This window comes from Mobula birostris, chromosome 16 (assembly GCF_030028105.1).
Source record: "Mobula birostris isolate sMobBir1 chromosome 16, sMobBir1.hap1, whole genome shotgun sequence".
NCBI classification, from domain to species: Eukaryota; Metazoa; Chordata; class Chondrichthyes; order Myliobatiformes; family Myliobatidae; genus Mobula; species Mobula birostris.
Window position 1 is genome coordinate 17,289,725 of NC_092385.1, and position 13,727 is coordinate 17,303,451.

At 43.3% G+C, this 13,727-nt stretch overlaps 1 long non-coding RNA gene across 3 annotated transcripts in view; it reads right to left on the bottom strand.

Moving 5' to 3' along the window:
* Window positions 1–5,804: 5,804 nt before the first annotated feature.
* LOC140211010 (uncharacterized) overlaps window positions 5,805–13,727 on the bottom strand; it is a 33,736-nt gene continuing 25,813 nt past the window's right edge. For all 3 annotated transcript variants that reach the window (XR_011889364.1, XR_011889363.1, XR_011889362.1), the window contains 2 exons: window positions 12,393–12,450; window positions 5,805–12,280 (listed from right to left, as the gene is read on the bottom strand). This is a non-coding gene — a long non-coding RNA (uncharacterized lncRNA). The remainder of the gene's footprint in view (window positions 12,281–12,392; window positions 12,451–13,727) is intronic.

Here is a 13,727-nt window from a genome sequence, read left to right on the forward strand (position 1 = left end):
TGATTGCTGGCATCAAACAACTGGGACACGGCTTGGATTTAAACTCTGACCTTCTGTACTGATGCCAGGTTGTTGGAATCAGAATTATCAGATAATTCAAACCTTGGAACTGCCTGTTAACAGATTTAAAAGTTTAGCAGGATCATCTTTTTCTGTATGCTGGTTGACTTTTTTTCTCTGGCATCAAACACCAAGGAAGTATGTTTGTTATTTATTGATTGATTGAGACACAGTGTGGAATAGGTCATTCTGGCCCTTTGAGCCACGCTGCCCAGCAACCCCCGATTTAGCCCTAGATTAATCACAGGACAATTTACAATGACCAATTAACCTACCAACCGATACGTCTTTGGACTGTGGGAGGAAACCGGAGCACCCGGAGGAAACCCACGCAGCCACGGGGAGCAGCGTCCTTACAGGCAGCAGCGGGTACAGGAGAAGATGTAATGAATTATGGCATTCCACTACCACTACCTCCTTTTATTATTTCTGGGATACTTCAGTTGTAGTGTATTTAATATTTAGTCATAGTCATAGTCATAGTCATACTTTAATGATCCCGAGCGAAATTGGTTTTCATTACAGTTGCACCATAAATAATTAAATAGTAATATTTAAATTATGCCAGGAAATAAGTCCAGGACCAGCCTATTGGCTCAGGGTGTCTGATCCTCCAAGGGAGGAGTTGTAAAGTTTGATGGCCACAGGCAGGAATGACTTCCTATGACGCTCTGTGCTGCATCTCGGTGGGATGAGTCTCTGGCTGAATGTACTCCTGTGCCCAACCAGTCCATTATGTAGTGGATGGGAGACATTGTCCAAGATGGCATGCAACTTGGACAGCATCCTCATATAGTTACAGTATTACTCTAATATTTCAGTAATATTGTTTGTTTACATAATTTATTATGGGTCATATGCAAGAAGTACAGGAATGGCATACGTCATTATGCTACCACGTCATATGTGAGCACCTTACCAACAGAAAAACTAAGGAGACAAATATCCCAGGCTCCTGTGTTTTTCTATCAATTAACTTCTGGAGTCTCAAAACGTAATAAGAATAAATGAGAATTTTGTCTATGCTCACACAGGAAAATATCAGCACAATGAAAGGGATGTGTGATTACTAGAATGTGAACCATTTTCTTCTCCTCATGTTTACTTGGAACACCAGTCCTCTGCCCAAAGAAATCTGAGTCTAGTGTATTCATAATTTATTTATCAAGATACAGTGGGGAGTAGGCCCTTCTGGCCAAGCTGACCGGCTACCCCTGATTTAACCCTAGCCTAATCACAGGACAATTTGCAATGACCTACCAACCAGTACACCTTTCAACTGTGGGAGGAGACCCATGCAGTCATGGGGAGGGCAAACTCCTGACAGACAGTGGAAGGAACTGGGTTGCTGTTACTGTAAAGTGTTGTGCTAACCACTAGGCTATGACACAGATTTTGTGGCCCTCACTTAAAGACCTAGTTGCATTTTCTGGAAATGGTGACAGAAGTGGACCCGTTCATCGTGTGCAAGGTGGCAACGGATTCAAATGGTACCTCCAAGCAATTGGAACGAGGCTGCGGTAGAAATTTCAAGGCAACAGGGAAAGAGAGGATGAATAAGACTTACTGGAGTGCTCTCGCAGAGGGTTGTTCATTTTCATCTCTGAATCAGAATCGGAATGAGAATCAGGTGTAATATCGCTGGTATATGTTGTGAAATTTGTTAACTTTGAGGCAGCAGTACATTGCAGTACATAATAATAGAAAAATTGTGAACTACAGTAATACACCTCCAGATGAAAGTGACAAGAACAAGACAGGTCATGCCGTCTTAGACATCACTCGGATTAACAAGGTCCACGCCAATGGTTGGAGAACTGAAACCATCTGGTGAGAAATTGGCTACCGGAACAAACCACAAATGGATGAGACTGGAGAACATGGAATTAACGGAATGCCACTTTAACGTGCAAGAGAATACACCAAGCACATGTGGGGACTCTGGCAACAATGAAGACTGTTGTCCTCGTTCATGGAAAATCAACTGGTTACCCAGTGATCAAACATTGTCAACAGAGGATTGCTCTCACACCTTGAATTGGAAGACATACAATCACAACGCACCACAGCAACATCGCCGCAGAACTGAGCTGATCGGGAAATATGAGTTCAAACCCCACCCCCACAGCTCACAGATGCTGCAAAGGGTATTAACTTCACCTTGTACACGGGAAATGCAAGTTCGAACCTCACCTCGGAGCATATCGACGCTGGCTGTTGCAATCAGAGAGAAGATCATGGCTAAACTGGCAACTGCCAATCAATGAACTAGGCTCCCCAGATTTAGTGATAAAATTCCATCAGCCAGCATGCTAGAAGCAGCCAATGAAGCAGTATTCACAAATGCAACCTCCAGCAGAACTGAGACCAATACCTGATATATGCATCAGCAGCAGCAATCCTAGAAATGCTGGGCTACCAAATGAAATACAGTGGCGGGTACTGTCATAACCCATCCCCCAGAGACGACGACTGGAAGCCAAGATGAAAACCACAAGGGTGGAGCTCAGCAGACTCACTGAGATGCAGAAAGGTGGGAAGACCAAAGACTCAACTCGGCTACCAAGGAAGTCCAGGGGTATGTCCATAGCCGAAGCCCTGGAAACTGCCAAGCAACAGTTCACAGCTCTGGCTACCAGACTACAGAGGTACACTAAGGGTGCAGAAGCCAAGCAGATAAATGCACTCTTTTCCAAAGAACCAGGGAAAGTATTTGCCCAGTTCCAGAGTAACAACGTGCCAGTACCTGAACCAATCAAAACAGCAATGGAGGAGTGCTGGAAGAGTGTATAGGAGAGAGAAGTATCACATAACAGCAGGGCCCAGTGGCTGAAAGACCTACAAGCAAGCCTCTGTGACCTCCCGGAGGAAGCACCAGTCACCAGCACAGCAAGGGGTAGCAAATATGAAGACCTGGACATCGCCAGGGCCTGACATGATCCATGCCTACTGGCTGAAGGAACTAACAGCGTTACATACACACTGGCAGCTCAAATGAACCAGCTGCCTGAAGCAGGCTCCCACCCTGACTGGATAACTCAGGGAAGGACAGTCCTCATAGCGAAGGATCGTCACAAAGGAGCAACACCATCAAACGACCGGCCTGTCAGCAACACGGAAGCTCTATTAGTCACCGTAGCTAGCCAGCTGAAAGAATGTGTGTAACTTCCTGAGGCCTGCTCGGAGGGGGATGGATAACGCAACCTGAAGCTCCAAGCACCAACTACCGGTGCTCAAGGCAGCCATGTGAGACTCCAAGACCAGCAAAAGCAACCAAAGCACAGCTTGGATTGAAAACCAGAAAGCATTCGACTCAATGTCCCTCACATGGATCCTGGAATATGTGTCTCTGCACAGGTCAGCAAGACACTAAGGACCCTTCAGCAAGAACTCAATGGGCTGTTGGAGGACAATGCTCGAAGTGAACTCAAAACCAATCGCACAAGTGTCCACCAGATGTGGAACATACCAGGGTGATGCACTATCCCCACTGCTATTCTGCATAGGCTTGAACCTCCTCTGCCAGATCATCTCAGAGAGTGGATATGGGTACGAGTTCAAGTGTGGAGTGACCATCAGCCCCCTCCTGCACACAGATAGCATCAGGGTGTATGTCAGAAATGAAAGAGACGCTGACTCACTCATCCAGCTGACAAGGGTGTACAGCAGAGACATCGGGACGCCATTTGGACCAGAAAAGTGGGAGAATACCTCGTACAGCAGGGAGGGTACATGGAAATGGAAGTGGGTGAGGCACAGCCAGAGGCCCAGAGGCCACGGCAGGACAAGCCACCGCAGAGGACGTACCATCGCCAGATATCAGGGGTGGGTGACTTAAGAAAGTCCTACTAGCTGGACCCGGCAGGGCAGAGGGACAGCACAGAGGTGCTGCTCATGGCTGCACAAGAGCAGACGCTGAGCACAGGAGCAACGCACACCCGTCACACCAGACAGGACCCAAGATGCAGACTGTGCAAGGAATCTGCTGAAACCATCCAGCAGGGTGCAGGATACAGGCAGGGACAGCAGCACGGAACAGCACAACCAAGTTGCAGGAACTGTGCACAGGAACATCTGCGCTGTGTATGGACTGGACACTCCCAAGTCCAAGTGGGAAACACCTGAGAAGATAGTGGAGATTGACAGAGCTAAGATCCTGCGGGACTTCCAAATACAGACTGGTGAACAGGTGCTGGCCAACCAACCAGACATAGTAATACTGGACAAGGAACAGAAGAAAGCTATAGTAATAGATGTGGCAATCCTGAATGACAGTAACATCAGGAAGAAAGACTATGAGAAGCTGGAGAAATACCAGGGCTCAAAAGAGCAGATAGAAAGGAGGTGGAAGGTTAAAGTCAGAGTAATCCTAGTGGTGATAGGAGCCCTTGGAGCTGTGGCTCCTGGACTGGGAGAGTGGCTCCAACAGATCCCAGGAACAGCATCAGAGATCTCGGTCCAGAGGAGCACACTACTAGGGACAGCAAGGATACTGGGCTGAACCCTTAAGCTCCCAGGCCTCTGGTAGAGGATCTGAGATTGAGGGAGGAATACACATGCACACCACCCCACAAGGGGTGAGAAAAAATGTTAAGTAAGTAGTGCAAAAAAAGTATTGAGTTAATGTTTGTGGGTTCAATGTCCATTGAATGTTCATTATTACTCTGCAAGGGATGGGCAATGAATGCTGAGCTTAGTAATCTCCATATCCTGTACAAGTGACTGCCTTGATTTTTTTTTTGTCTCCGTATGTGTTATTTTGCACCTGCCACGAACAGGCAGCAAACTGGGACAGTCCTATCTAATATAATCGCAAAAAGGAAGTGGAGGAAGGGGGAAGAAGTTGATCAGGTTTTGCAGGCCACCCACTGCCAGCTGCCAGGCATTCCATCCATATCTCACTTTCATGTGTGAAAAGAAGAAATTTATATTCCCTAAAATGATGGTGAAACACAAGGTTATTGGTGCCGTTAAATTTGAACTGTTAGACGGACTGCATTGCTGGGCTCTTTTTCAGAATTGCCATGCCTATTCTGTGATATGTTTTCATTGACACTGCAGGGCCAAAGTACTAAATGATTTGTCAATGTACCCTAAAAAAAAGGAATTGTCCAAATGTAGTTGTAGGAATCTCTTGTTTTGAATCTTCCCAGCTGTCTGCATGGGTCAGTAGGCGGACGTGAGCTGAAAATCCTGAGGCAAGCTTGCCAACGTGCTGCATTGAGCACATATACTTGATGATAAAGCAGATAGCTGTGCACACCGGGCTATTTTTAGGCCTTGTGCTTATATCATTGGCAACACTAATCAAGACATCTCAACCACCCCAACCAATATTAAACATCGTCATTTCCCTGAAGACGTAATCATGTGACATGAGGCAGCAATGTCTGCAATCTGAAGATGGTGGAAATACTCAGCAACCGTGGAGGGAGAAATGGATTCAACGTCTGCAGTTTATCCCCTTCATCACTTTTCAAGTGCTGATATTGAACGTGTCTGTTCCAGAGTCTTAAACTTAAAGCCAAGGTGTCAAGTTTTATAGGTGCCTGTAAATCAGGAGATTAAATTATATTAATTTACAGTTCAAAGACAAATTTACTTAATGACTTTAGTCTCTTTTCCAGGGGTTTAGCTGTCAATAAACTATTGCACGCATGATTTCCCTGCCCAACCAAGGAGCAGATACTTCCAGCTAACAAAGCAGATTAAACACAGTTATTTTAAACAGAACACGTTTATTTTGAGGAGTAGTTCCATCAGAGGTTATAATTCTACAAAGGATTTCCAACTACAAGTACAATTCTTACAAGCTTGAATGTGTTGTGGAAGAACTTGAAAAGAAGACTCTGGGAAGAGATCCTTCTTGAGTTGAGGCTGAGGTGTGAATTCTGCCTTCATCTTTGTAGTGCCCCTCCAACTTCTAACACTGATATTTTTTTTCTCGCCAGTCATTTAGTGAAAACCTCATCTGCATGTGATGTTTTCACAATCGCATTGATCAGGTCAGACAACAGGAACCCCAGGGTATCAGACCATGTTGTTTCTTCTGATTAGGTTGTAGTCTGAGTTACATCAACAACAGGCTTCTTGAGCCTGGACAGTATTGGTTTTTCAACAGGATGACTAAATAATGCCGTTTAAAAATTAACATTAATCATTTTGAACTTTGAACAGTTTTTCTTTTGCTCTGCTAAAAAAGGCATAGTGAATGTCCATCACAACTCTAAAGCAATCAATCCCCGTTAATTCTCCCTGTACGTTTAAGTTCCACTTTCATACTGATTTTGTTTCCATTATGAGTACTTTGTGGCTTATCAGCAAAGACCTGATATGTGAGGTTGGATATTTATCTGACATTGCAGTAGAACGTAGAAAGCTCACTTCTTTATCTTTGAGGTGGAATAAGCCACCAAAAGTCTACCATGTGCCACTACTTTTGTTTATCAGTCTATTATACATGTCGCCCCCCGGCCAGCCTCAGGGTCGCTCGGCTCGCTGTCGTCTAGGGAAACAGCCCTCGGCCTCGCCAGACTGGGTAATTAGTTTGTGTGGATGCTGTGTGATGTACCCCACCCCGCCCAAATAACAGACAATACACCAGATACAATTAAATGATTTACAGTTTATAGATATTACTGGAACTATATAATTAATAGGGAATAAAATATAAAAGGAAAATAAAAGGCGCCTCACTTATCAAAGTTCAATTTCTTTGTGCACAAAACAGTTGGAGCTCAAGACCCTTCTTCTCCACCCTGCGACTCCTCGGACCACCTCGACCGGCCGCCTGGGACCAACAACGGTGGTTGACCAAACGCTCCACACGAGTCCGTCTCTGTCTCCTCTCCTCGCCGAACGCCCTCCTCGGGGTCCGACCCCGTTAGCGGACTCACAGCACCTGGTCCATCCTCTGTCTTTCTCTCCCGCCTTCTGCCCCAAAACCCCGCGCATACAGTATCTTCAAATACACCAAAAACATAACAACTATCCCAATTGGTTCATAACATCTTCTTATCAGTAACGTGATTCAACAAACTGCTAGCGGGAAGGACTTTCTCAGCGTTTAACATAACAAAGAAGCATTCACAAATATAACATAACAAAGAAGCCATTTTAAATTTAACATACAAAAAAAACCGTACATACAATTAGAACATCATGGCTTCATTCTATTTATTCAAACATGTTCTAATGTTGAGGAAGACCATGCAACAGGTTGACTAAAATACTGTGCAGTAGTTGGAGTGTTCTGTTTCAAAGCGGTGCAAGACTTGCTACTTTAAAGACAGCCAGGATCATCACCATTGTGTGCTATCTTGTAGGACGTGGGCCATCACGGTCTTTCTTGACTGCCTTCCGGGCAACGCCAAGGCCGGCAGAGTCTAAAGCATGTGCAGGAAGGAGAACCAGGTGATTACACAGGACCGCAGGAAATGGACTCCCAGTCTGCTTGGAGGGAGCACTGGGAGAGGATTAGTTTGCGATAGAGGGGAGCATAGAAGCAAGATGTCAGTGTACTTAAAGAGGTGCTGGAAGTAGGGCTCTGGTGGGTTTGAAGGGAGCACAGGAAACATTACCAATTGTTGAAATGTTGGAATTACGGATTATGGTTTATCAGAATTTTACTGAGTGTGTTTCACAATTTAATGTCTTTTGAATCTTTGGATATATACTTTTCTACTCCTCCATCATTTACATCTTCCCCATTGTTGCTTGTGTTAATGGCCATCAGTCGGAAACTCCTGGAGGATCATTCACAGTGAGCACACCTTATGTGGAATCCCACCAACTTGGCCCAGCACCAAAAGCTCCCAGTAGCAGATCACACGGAAAAAAAAATCTAACCTAGAGGGATAGAGGTGCAGCAAGACAGGAGTCTTTGGTTGCCTTGTTGTCTCCTTGACACTAGGCTGTATATTGGCTACTTGTCAAGATTATGTCATTACTGCTAGAATGACAGCTTCCTCATGCTATGCATCACCTAGTGCAGAATGTCATGAAGAGAAACACCAACGTAGAATAAAGTATTACATAACTCACAGATTAAGAATGTATAGGGAAGGACAGTCACTGAACTTGAAGCAATATACATATAGTATTCAGACATGAGATAGTTTTGTAGGATAGAACTAGAAAGTAATTTTTAAAGTCTCCAATTAGAAAAGCAAATGTTAATCAATAGGCCCTATATAATTTCTCATGTCTGTGTGAAGTTTGTGCTTCAGTTGTCCCTCATAATCATCATGTTCACAGCCTACAAGTAATAATATTAGATAACATTAATAAGATCAGAATATCTGCATGTCCATAATTCGTTGAACATGGTGTCACAAGTAGATAAGGTCGTATAGAAAGCTTTTGGCACATTGGCCTTCATGAACCAAAGTACTGAATACAGGAGATGGGATGTTATTGAAGTTGTATAAAGTTGTATAAAACACTGGTGAGACCTAATTTGGAGTACTGTGTGCAGTTTTGGTTACCTACCTACAGGAAAGATGTAAATACGGTTGAAAGATGAGAGATAAAATTTACAAGGATGTCACTAGGTCTGGAGGACCTGAGGTATCAGGAAAGATTGAATAGGTTAGGACTTTATTCCTTGGAATGTAGAAGATTGAGAGATTTGATAGAAGTATAGAACATTATGATGGGTATAGATAGGGTAAATGCAAGCAGACTTTTTCCACTGAGGTTGGGTGGGACTACAACTAGAGGTCATGGGTTAAGGTTGAAAGGTGAAAAGTTTAAGGGGAACATGAGGGGAAACTTCTTCACTCGGGGGGCGGTGAGACTGTGGAATGGGCTGCCATTGCAAGTGGTGCCAGCAAGCTTGATTTCAATGTTTAATGAAGGTTTTAATTAGTACCTGTCTGGTAGGGGTATGGAGGGCTGTAGTCCGGATGCTGATCGATGGGAGTAGGCATTTAGAATGGTCTGGCATGGACTAAATGGGCCGAAGGGCCTGTTTCCATGCTGTACTTTCCTATGGCTCTATGTACAGAATCAAAGAACTTAAAATTATCCTCTTTTGTTTATGCATTGGATTGTTAAAAATGTTCTTTCTGTATTAAATTAGCTATCCAATGAAAATATAAGTATTCAGGTTAATTTTATTGAAGGTACTGTAATATTGTTACACAATGTGTTGTTTTTGTATAGCACATATAGCACAGAGAAAGGACTTTCAGGCTTTCAGACCTGTTCCAGTTCTGACACTTCTTGGGTGTTTCCTCCTTGTAACAATAAGTCTTATCAACACATCCTTATGTGTACATTTAGATTCACTCATCAGCACATGCACTCATTGTAGTAACCATTTGTACACTATAATCATTGGTGTAAGTGCCTCCTAAATTACTAAATATTTTGTCTTATATACTTAGCCCCTATTTTTTGCCTCACTTATGTGGAAATAACTTCTCATCTGTCCTTCACAATCTTCAAAGGCTACCTCCTGGACTCCTCACTTCCATGAATTGTACCAAATTAAACCTTAAATAGAGCTTCATCTTCCTCAAATGGTAAAGGAAATCCATTTTGTTACCAACCTATCAGTCCATCCTAATGGCGGTGGCAGGATGGAACTGGTCTCACCTTTCTTGAGAATAATATACGTCGTTGAATCGTGCCCTACACATTTTTGTCTTTTGTTGTAGAATGGAGTTGATTGCAAACCAGACAATGCTGATTAACATTCGTTTGGGTGTCTCGAGTGTGGGTGCGAACAAGGATAGGACAGCACGGTAGCGTAGTGGTTAGCACAACACTTTACAGTACCAGCGACCCAGGTTCAATTCCCGCTGCTGTCTGTTCTCCCTGTGACCGCGTGGGTTTCCTCCGGGTGCTCCCACGGTTCAAAGACGTACCGGTTGGTAGGTTAACTGATCATCGTAAACTGTCCTGTGATTGGGCTAGGGTTAAAACGAAGGCTGCTGGGTGCCACGGCTCGAAGGGCTGAACGGCCCTATTCTGCCTTGTATCTCAATAAAATAAAAATTATTAAAAATTATCCAACATTAACTTCATTCATTTCTATGATATGGATCTGTATGACAGCATGCTGGTTTACCAGATCATTTATATAATAAGTTCCATATTTATTAACCTCTCTTTTGGATGTTTGTAACATTTTGGCTGTATGTACACTTTCATTATCTAAGTTTTGTTTCCACATTTCTTTATGACATAAAAAAGGGCCATTCATAAGACCATAAGACATAGGAGCAGAATTAGGCCATTCCATCATGGCTGATCTCGGATCCCACTCAACCCCGTTCACCTGCTTTCTCGCCATATCCTTTGACCGATCAGGAAATGATCCTGCCACCTCACCGAGTAATCCCATTTCCCCACTATTTTTTAATTCCTCATGTTTCTGCCCACATTCCCATCAACTCTCCCCAGATTCTACCACTTACCTCTGTATTAGGAACTAATTAGAGTGGTCTGTTAACCTAGCAACCCAAGCATCTTGGTGATACAAGAGGAAATCCATGCAGCCTCAGGGAGAATCCACACAGACAGCACCAGAGGCCAGGAATGAAGCTAGTCACGAGTGCTTAGCCTCCCAAAACTGTGGCACTGCCATCCTTAAGATATATGGAATGTCACTTTGTACAAAGATTGCAAACCAAATCAAATTTAGCTCCTGCATAAGGGGAGGAACGAGGGGTCACAGTTTGAGGATAAAGGGGAAGCCTTTTAGGACCGAGCTGAGGAAAAACTTCTTCACACAGAGAGTGGTGAATCTGTGGAATTCTCTGCCATAGGAAACATTGGCTATAATTAAGAGGGAGTTAGATATGGCCCTTGTGGCTAAAGGGATCGGGGGTATAGAGAGAAGGCAGGGGTTTCTGAGTTGGATGATCAGCCATGATCGTACTGAATGGTGGTGCAGGCTTGAAGGGCCGAATGGCCTACCCCTGCACCTATTTTCTATGTTTCTATGTTTCTATGCACGATTGCAATGATAGAAAAATGCAACCAGTTGTCCAAAAAAGACAAAGTCAGCCTTGTAACCAATGAATAGTTTAGTTCTTTCAATCTGGATCAGTTTTAATTAGAAAAACACATGGAAATTGCTTAGCTTTCTTCATATAATTACTGGCTTTTTTCCTTGTGTTCTCCTGCTTTCTTCCTTTTATCTTTAAACTCTCAATCTCCCATCTGTGAAATAGGAATGATGACGTGTTGTTTGATTCTGTCGGCCAGTTCTACTCTGTAGGTGCATATATAGGTCATATCAATCCATAATGCTAGATTTGTTTTTGTTATCTTGTCCTTTTTTCCCCAGTATCTAAATATATCATTATCTCCACATTCAAGATTGTTGGTAATAACAGTGAGCTCTTATTTTTGACACAGTTGAGTCAGCTTTTCTCATTCTAGAGACTTCATGCCTTGGTTCAGACTTTTAATTGCCCTTAAACTGTTAATTGATGTGCTATGTGGACATATAGAACAAGTTCAGATTTCCTTGATTTTAATGTTAAATTTTGTATTTAATGTATGTAATATTTGTGGCAAAATCTCCATACTTTCATGGAGAAAGCTGTTCCCCAGGTCATCTCCTAGCCATTGGTTACTCGACTCAAATTCCACCGGCAATAATCTTTTCTTGTCTTGTCTTTGTTTCTTTAAAGGTATGTGTTCAATACATTTAACATTATTGGATGGTGTAAAGATATAAGTTTTTGATTTGATGCTGATGAGAGAATACGTCATCAGAATGAGAAGAATTAGACACAGTAGACAAAGTATAATCATTGTAATCCACAAGTCATAGCATCGGTATAGATTATGAGACCGACACCTCGAATATTCAGTTCCTCTGAGTTCTGCCATGGGCTTCATTCTGACTGAAAGAGGAGTGAAACAGGTGAGATTGGAATGAACCTTCACTGGTGGGGTCTGTACCCACTGCTTCAGATATGCGATATGACAATCACAGTTCCAGGGATTACTGTGCAGGCTAATCATCTGCAAGTTAGGCATTTTGTCAAAAGTACCTGGAGCCACTGTAGTTAATAAGTTGTTGTGCAGATAAAGCTCTGTCGTGCCTTCAGGAACAAGTGGTATTTCCCGTAGCTCTCTGAAGCTGCAATTAATTGTCACACCCTGACGAGAAGATATACATTTACAGTTTTCTGGGCAGGCTTCGGCAGTGGAGCTCCTCAACAGGAAGAGCATGGCCAAACCTGGAGATAGCAGCATCCTGAAAATGAGTTAATAAGACAGTGAGAATCAGCAAATAGCCAAAATGTATACATAAATCGTAGAGTGCTTGTGAGAATGCAGAACATTCTGATTAAATTCTTTGGACTTGCCTTGTTCTAGTGTCCTGCAGAATAGATCTGTCTCTGTCTTTAGCAACCTACTGTTAATCTGAAAATAAATTTAATAGAAAAGAACATTAATCACTTGGTACATGATAAATATATATTATCATCCGTTAGTCTTGCGAGACCATGGATCTGCGCCTGGAAAGTCTTCACTCTCCAGGGCACAGGCCTGGGCAAGGTTGTATGGAAGACCAGCAGTTGCCCATGCTGCAAGTCTCCCTTCTCCACGACACCAATGTTATCCAAGGGAAGGGCATTAGGGCCCATACAGCTTGGCACCAGTGTCGTCGCAGAGCACTGTGTGATTAAGTGCCTTGCTCAAGGACACAACACGTTGCCTCGGCTGGGGCTCGAACTCACGACCTTCAGGTCGCTAGTCCAATGCCTTAACCGTTTGGCCACGCGCCCACATATATTATCAATATATTTTCATAATGTTTATTCATTATGTGAATATTATGCCTTAGAAAGGCGACATCCATCATTAGGGATCCCCAGCACCCAGGACATGCCCTCTTCTCATTGCTACCATCAGGAAGAAGGTACAGGAGCCTGAAGGCACACACTCAACGATTCAGAAACTGTTATATTACGTACCTGACTGCTCCAGCTTCTGAAGTTTAGATACTCTAACTCTCTGGAATATGGATAGCTGGTGAGGCCCCTTTAAAGATTCAGGACCAGCCCCTCTAACTGGCGGCCATGTCTTGATGCCAGGGTTTTCAGAATCAGAATCAGGTTTATTATCACCGACGTGTCGTGAAATTTGTTAACTTAGCAGCAGCAGTTCATTGCAATACATGATAATATAGAAAGTGAAAAATAAATAAGTAAATCAATTATAGTAAGTGTATGTGTGTATGTATATATATATATATATAAATACACACACACACACACACACATAAATAATAAATTAAAAATAGTGCAAAACAGAAATACAAAAATAGTGAGGTAGTGTTCCTAGGTTCAATGTCCTTTTAGGAATCATATGGCAGAGGGGAAGAAGCTATTCCTGAATCGCTGAGAGTGTGTACCTCCTTCCTGATGGTAATAACGAGAAGAAGGCATGCCCAGGGTGATGGGAGTCCTTGATAATGCATGCCCCCCCCCCCCATTCTGAGGCACTGCTCCTTGAAAATGCGTTGGATGCTGCGATGTCTTGGAGCTTAATATATAAAGAGCACCTGAACTGAGGTTCAGTGCCCAACCGTTTGGTCTACTTTGGATTGTAGTCTAGCGTCTAGTTTAGAACCCTATCCCCGCTGTGTCTTGTATCGTGTCTCGATTCTAGTCTCAGATACTCCAGCACTTGGGCCC